The sequence below is a fragment of the Lontra canadensis genome, unplaced genomic scaffold (genome assembly GCF_010015895.1).
Source record: "Lontra canadensis isolate GAN:19392208 unplaced genomic scaffold, GSC_riverotter_1.0 scaffold78, whole genome shotgun sequence".
Taxonomy (NCBI): domain Eukaryota; kingdom Metazoa; phylum Chordata; class Mammalia; order Carnivora; family Mustelidae; genus Lontra; species Lontra canadensis.
In genome coordinates this window covers 4,568,419-4,575,232 of record NW_022631072.1, presented here as the reverse complement: position 1 = coordinate 4,575,232, position 6,814 = coordinate 4,568,419, and the positions used below count along the sequence as shown (strand labels likewise).

The following is a 6,814-nucleotide window of genomic DNA, read 5'->3' as shown; positions in this document are numbered from 1 at the left end:
ACTACAGGATATAAAATGAGGAAGTCACACGTTTTCTTTAAGGTTGTCAAAGTGTGAATGGGACATAGACACATTAAGACCTACTTATAACATAGAGTAAGAAATGCAACAGTAACAGAATGTACAAAAGAAGGATTTAAGCCTTGTTCTAGGTTCTGGGAATACAAAGATGCCTGAGATTCTACCATAGTTTTGGAGAGGCTTAAGGTACAAAAGTGTAAAAATAAAACAAAATAAATTTTTGTTTGTCAGAGACAGGCTTTTGGAGACAGAACAACTAATCAGGAAACTACTGCAGTCATTCAGTAATAAATTAAGATATATGGGAACTGTTAGAAAACAGGAAGAACAGAGGGGATTTTTACATGTGAGAGCAGTGGGACTAATAATAATAAATAACTCTGATAGAGTGGGACTCTATTAGAAGAGTCCACGTAGGAGGCTGAAGGAGGTAGGAATGAAATTTTACAGAAGCTCAAAGAGAACACATTAAGGAGTGCTTGGCCAGTGAGGTCAAGTGTAGCAGAGAGGTCAAGTCAGATAAAAGCAAAAAGGTGTCCAATAGTATTGGTCTTTGGTGACTTGGGGAAACGAGTTTCAGTGAAGTTGGGGGAAGAGGCAGACTGGAAGCCAACCTCAAGATAAATGGGATGTGAAGATGAGTGACACAAGAAGTGTGTCTAGAAGCTCACCTGTGCTGGGAATGTGTAGGTTAGGGCAGTAATTAAGGAAGCAAAAGATCAAAAAATATTGTTTTTAGGACGTAAAAATAATGTGAACATATTTAGATAATCAGGAGGGTGAGTGGACAGGGAGAGAAAGCGTGATGGTTGGCAACGGATCCAAGGTGAGACAGAAAGCTGGGGCGGGGGTGGGGGTAGCCTTTGGCGGGAGGAGGGCACTTCTTTTGGAGTTGAAGGAGAAGATTGGTACCTATAGGTGTTTGGGACACAAAGGGGGGATTTCCCCATTTGTTTGCAAGGTTAGAAAAGAGTCTTTTGGAACCTCCGGGACACTCCTGGATGCTGTCAGAAGGGCCCAGGATCTTTGTCTGTGTTGACAGTCCACTTGATATGTATGATTTGGAATCCATCCCTTCCTCTCTCCCAACAGAATGAGAGAATTTCTATGCTTACCTTTCCCGAGGCTGTTTTTTTCATTGTTCATTGAAGGGTTTCCAGAAGCCTCTGCCTCATTAACTATGTGGTATGCAATGGATCATCAGAATAATTAACACCACCAGTTGCAAATAAGGTGATTGATGGATGCCACAAGATCACGAAAGTTTCCATTACTGTTAAGTGCGAGGTATAAATAAATCAAAATAACATTTCCAGTCTTCAGTAGGCCTCCCTTTCTGTTTCTGATTCATGATTGTCATACGAGGAAAAAGGGTTAGGAAGGTGACATTTTAGCACATTGTATTTTAATATCTGTAGTTTCGTTGTATTACTAACTTTGAACAAAAGGGGTATGTTTTGAAGCTTGCAAAACATTTTTCTATTTACACTTTGGTCACTCACATGTAGGTAACAAATTAGTCCCCTGAAAGAATGGCAAGACTGAGAGGTTTTGGTCTTCTGTTGTTGTTGTTGTTGTTATTCTGGAAAAACACTCTATCCTCTGTATGGAGGGAAACTTCTGGTTTGATTAATTTTGTAAATAATTATGAGACAAAACCCAGATATGGACGATTGCCCACACAAGCTCCTCTGTTGAGTAATATCTCACTTACTAAAAATCAAGGTTGACAGTTTAACAGGCTCATTATGGTACAGAAATCCCCTGGGGCATTTTAACCTCTTAAGATCTCTTTTGTATGTTCAGTCTGCCAAATGAGCTGACTGCCTGTCATACCTACATTCTAGCCTGTGTGGGCTCTGCTGTTAGAAGATGGCACAAGAAGTCAGGTGCTATCCAAAGTCAGAGCGTCCACAGGCTTTCCTTGGAGAGGGGGAACATCAGCTCAGGTGAGAAGTATGAATTCAACAAGGCTCCCAGAACGTCTGCCACCTTCGTGAGTCGCACAGGAAACAGCAGGTCGGTTCAACTTCCTAGCACCAAAGGGGGCAGCAGCACATCTGTAAAGCGGCTTGCAAATCTTGTGATCATTTCTGTTTCCACTCTTGATTCCCCCGCTGATAGTCTCAACGGCTCTGCTGTGCCCCCCAAATGTTGATAGGCTCCAACAGATAACTACAGTGTGCGGAAGCTCGGTCTCAGGTTACCTGAAAGTCATTCCCATTGGCTCTAGACGAAGCGGCCTCTGATAGTCTTCCCTAACCCCTCACCCTCTCGCCCCTCAGCATCGCCTGGCACAGCAGCCCTGGCCTTCGAAATTAAACCTAAACATCCTGAGACGGTTAGCCCGCCTTCCTCACAACAGGCTGCCAGGTCTTACAGCTCTTCCCACAAACCGGAGCCTGGACACTGAGCAGACAAAACCAAGGTGGAGCAGCATCTTGATGGACCCTGGGGGCACCCAGACGCAGCTTGGTTTCCACCTGCTGCACCGGTCAGTCTGTGTCCTTCTTCCTGCTGCTCAAGAACCCCAGTGAAAACCTGATGAGATGAGAGACCATAGGGACTGCAGCTCCTCTCCCCACACCCCTTCCTACCCCCCCCCCCCCCCCCCCACATACACATCAACTTTCCACTTGCAGTGACCTGCCCTTCAGGGTGACTTATCAGCTGTTTGGGGTTTGCCACTGAAAGAAAACAAATTGTGGAATGCACCGCTCTGCGTGCTAATGAAATGGCTGAGCCGGCTCAGGGGTTATGAGGCTTGCGAATTAGGAGAATAATGATCTTCAGTTTCTGACCTCCTGGCACAGCAGCAGTATTTATCAGGAGGCGCATGTGACTGGTTAAGACACAGAGCCGCAGCTTGAAGGAAACAGCTGCTCGAGGCATGCTCCAGCACTTGGCAGCCGGACAGGCAGGGTGCTGATGTGAGGAGGACGACGGAACCGCCCCAGTAAGTAACTGGAGAACTTTTGAGAGAGAGAGAGAGAAGGAGGGAAAGAGAGAGAGAGTGTGTGTGTTTTGCAAGGCACTGACAAATTTTAATTTTGATCTTGGTTTCCATTTGGCATTCAAGGAGGTATTTTATGTTATCTGTTGTTAATAGCCATTTGCGTTTTTACTGATTTAGTAGTAGTATTATTATTTTTAGAATCTGTCATTTGCAGCAATGTTTTATTCTAACTTTAAGGGTGAATAAGGCGTTTTGCTTGATTCCTACCTAGGAAGCTGCGAGTTGATTTCCTGGTGTCTGGGATTTTTATGGTCTGTGGTGTTTAGGTTCAAAGCCAAGATTCAGGTTATGAAGAAGAGAGCTTACAATAAAGTGGACTGATGACTGGATTTGATTTGAATCGATTTCACCATTGAAATTTGAAAAAAATAGTGCTTTGAGAAAGGTGTATGTCTCACTTGATCGGTCAGCTTGGGAAACGATCTCATTTAATGGTGTATAACAATCTGCAATACAGAAAACTAACATAATGATATGTAGATTTAGATAAGGAAGCTTTGTTGTTTTTTTTGTTTTGTTTTGTTTTGTTTTTTGTTTTGTTTTGTTTTGTTTTTTTAGTTCAGGCATGCTTTCCAACTCACTGAAGATACATTTTATAGCTCTTTTCGGGAACAAGCTAATTCAACCTCATTACTTTAAAGCTAATTTTTTTTAGTTACCCCCTGGTCCTCCTGACTTTAGATAAGGGCAAGTTAGTGTTTTGATGATGCTCACTGTCCCTCCTTGTCGATGACCTGGATGATGAAAGTGCTTCCTGCGGCTGATTATCAGCTGGGGGGGGGGGGGGCTGAGAGCCGGCTTCCAAGTAACAGACCTGTTCTCTCTTTCTTGGGTTCATTCGGCTGACTGGAGCTTGCTCTCGGGAGAGCAGCACAGCAGGCACCATGCTGGAATGGGGCTGTTGTTCAGGGACTTTCGTCTTTCTGTGGTAGTCACCAGCCAGAATGTTTAAGAAAGGAAAAGGGGAAAGGGAGAGGACAGAACCCGGAATCAGTGAGGTAAACCTCTGGAAGTGACAGGCCTCTGAATCAGAGCCCTGGGGGAGATAACCAAACAAGTTCCTTTTTCTGGAGTGCCCGGACATTAGGAAGAGAGGCGGGGGCAGGTTGTTTTGATTCGGTTCTTACCAAACAGTTGTTTTGCTTGAGACAAGCACAGGGTATTCCAAAGTGAGTTTGTTTCCCCCAGGTGACTGATGGATGGTCAGATAGGCTCAAGGGGTCCAGCTGTCTTGCCGTTTCTGCTCCCTGCCTGGAGGGAGCTCTGCTCTCCCCATACCCCCTCCACCCATGGGAGGCAGAGGATGGACTGAAAATGACCAGAGCACGCTGGGCCTGTGGCGGTTTCCCTCGGCGCAGCTGGTCTTGGGTACCACATCCGTCAAAGATCTGGGACAGATGCACTTTCAGATGCCCATCTGTAAATGGGGCTAGTCTGGCACTGGGAAGTTTCTCCCCTTCTTCTCCTTAAAATGTAGAAGAGTCTACAAGACCTGGAAAGTTCAACAAGCAAAAAATTCTTCTTTACGCCATTTGTGTGAGGGCCTTGATTTAGCCCATGGCCTTGTGGCTCAGTGACTTCCCGGTTGGCCCCGCAGGGTTGCCCACTGGGCCACTTTTTAGGGGAGTTTGCTCATGGTTTAGCTTCGCTTTTACTGGAGTTATCGTGGAAAAGAACTATCAGGTGAAATTTTGTCTCCAGGATAATAGAGACACCCACAATAAAATGGGGAGTGGGTCTCATTGACAGGGTATCCTTTGAATTATTCAAGTGCTGAATTTTTCAAGGCCCACAGATGATTTTGAAAAACCCCATGCTATCTTGAACATTAACAGCATAATGAATAATTATTTTACGTGCCAAAAGAATGCCTATAGAGTCACAGACTTTTAGATTTGGATAGAAATTCTAGAATGTACCATCCATTTCAAAGTTTGAGAAAATTATAACACATTTATCTGGGTCAAAGGGCTAGCTTGTTGCAGAGCCAGCAAAGAGGGCTCAAGGCTTCCGCCACTATTATTATATTATGATTATAACATTAATCCTAATAATTATAACTTGCATTTACTGTGCACTTACTCTGCCAAATGATGTGCTAAGCAAATGTATTCATTTTTATATAACCTTCACAATACATCTGTGTACTAGCTATCATTATTCCAGTTTTATAGATGGAGAAACTGAAGCCTCAGGGTCCCCTTCGGTCGCTGGGCAGTCCATGGCACGGACAGAAGCAACTCCTGGATCTGACTCCAGAAACAGCACACATGAAAAAAAAAAAGCATGGAACACATACACTGATCCCACACATTCAAACTGAAAAGCGTAATGCTTAATGAAGTGCTTAACTGAATGCAAATGAGAACATTTCAGTTGCACACGACACACACACACACACACCGCACACACCCTGCGGGAAGCCTCTTTCGAACACTCCCGGGCAGGAAGGGCGAGGTTTCCCCTTGTGACAGTCCAGGCCTGGGCTGTTCAGATCACTGACCTGCAGCATGTTTTTCTCGCTGAGAGTAGTTCAGGGATGGCTCTCCCATTGGGAAGAACGGCAAGTTGGAGCTTTACCGTTAGCCTGGAGCACTCCCCAGTCCCTGCCCTTTCTGGCCTTTTCCTCAGCTTTTCCTGTCGCTCCTTTCCTTTGGAGGACAGCTGCTCCACCCCTGCCGCACCCCAGTAGCTGGCTTTGTGGTGATAACACTGTTGCCAGACCGGTTCGTTGTTATTCCACCTGGAAGGCTGGTTGTCCCAGCAGGTGGTGGTTACTCATGAATAGAAACAATGTAGTCCTTCCATCTGTTTGCTCCTGCTGTTTTGAGTCTGAGGGTGAGGTTGGAGGCTGCCCGGAGTGAGGTGCGGCAGGAGAGGCCTGCTTTTCCCTGTCAAAGGAAATGCTGCCTGCTCCGGCCTTTGCCCAGGTACAATCTTCTCCCTGCACCTGTCGCCTAGCTAAAGACTGATGGTTCTTCACTTGTGGGCCATGAACCTGAAGCTTCTCTGGGTCATCGGCCAGACAGAGACCAAGACCTTAAAGAAACGTAGTTCTTGGGGCACCTGAGTGGCTCACTTGCTTAAGAATCTGCCTTCAGGGCGCCTGGGTGGCTCAGTGGTTAGGGCCTCTGCCTTCGGCTCAGGTCGTGATCTCAGGGTCCTGGGATCGAGTCCCGCATCGGGCTCTCTGCTCGGCGGGGAGCCTGCCTCCTCCTCCTATCTCTCTCTGCCTGCCTCTCTGCCTACTTGTGATCTGTCAAATAAATTAAAAAAAAAAAAAAAAAAAAAGAATCTGCCTTCAGTTCAGGTCATGATCCCAGGGTCTTGGGATCAAGCCCCACATGGGGCTCCTTGTTCAGCGGGGAGCCTGCTTCTCTCTCTGCCTACTGCTCCCCATGCTTGTGCTCTTTCTCTCTGTCAAGTAAATGAATAAAATCTGAAAGAAAGAAAGAAAGAAAAAAAAAAGAAAGACGTAGTTCTTGAACCCTTCTAAAAATTTAATTTGGTTCCTCCCTATCTTTAAATGTCCAAATTAGGGCTGGTAATGAGAAAGAGGACTGAGTGATACGTAGACAGCAGAACGGTCCTGTGCTTAATCAGGAAGAAAATTAAGTCTGGAGACCAGTCATGGATGTCTTTGAGAAAGTTAGTAATTTTTTTTTCAAGGCTGTTACATGGCAAGATTACACATTCTGAAGGTCAAGCTATTTACAGCAAGAAAGGGGAATTTTTAATCAACTTATCACCCACCAATGCTTCTAAACCAGCTCCAGA

The 6,814-nt window shown here is 45.3% G+C and overlaps 1 protein-coding gene across 3 annotated transcripts in view; it reads left to right on the top strand.

Moving 5' to 3' along the window:
- Positions 1-2,537: 2,537 nt before the first annotated feature.
- RASGRP3 (RAS guanyl releasing protein 3) overlaps positions 2,538-6,814 on the top strand; it is a 76,279-nt gene continuing 72,002 nt past the window's right edge. For 2 of the 3 annotated variants that reach the window (XM_032881891.1, XM_032881889.1), the window contains exon 1: positions 2,539-2,977. The gene's annotated coding sequence lies outside the window, so the exon portion shown is untranslated. Of the gene's footprint in view, positions 2,978-6,814 lie in introns of all 3 variants that reach the window. The other variant, XM_032881892.1, reaches the window with a different exon arrangement.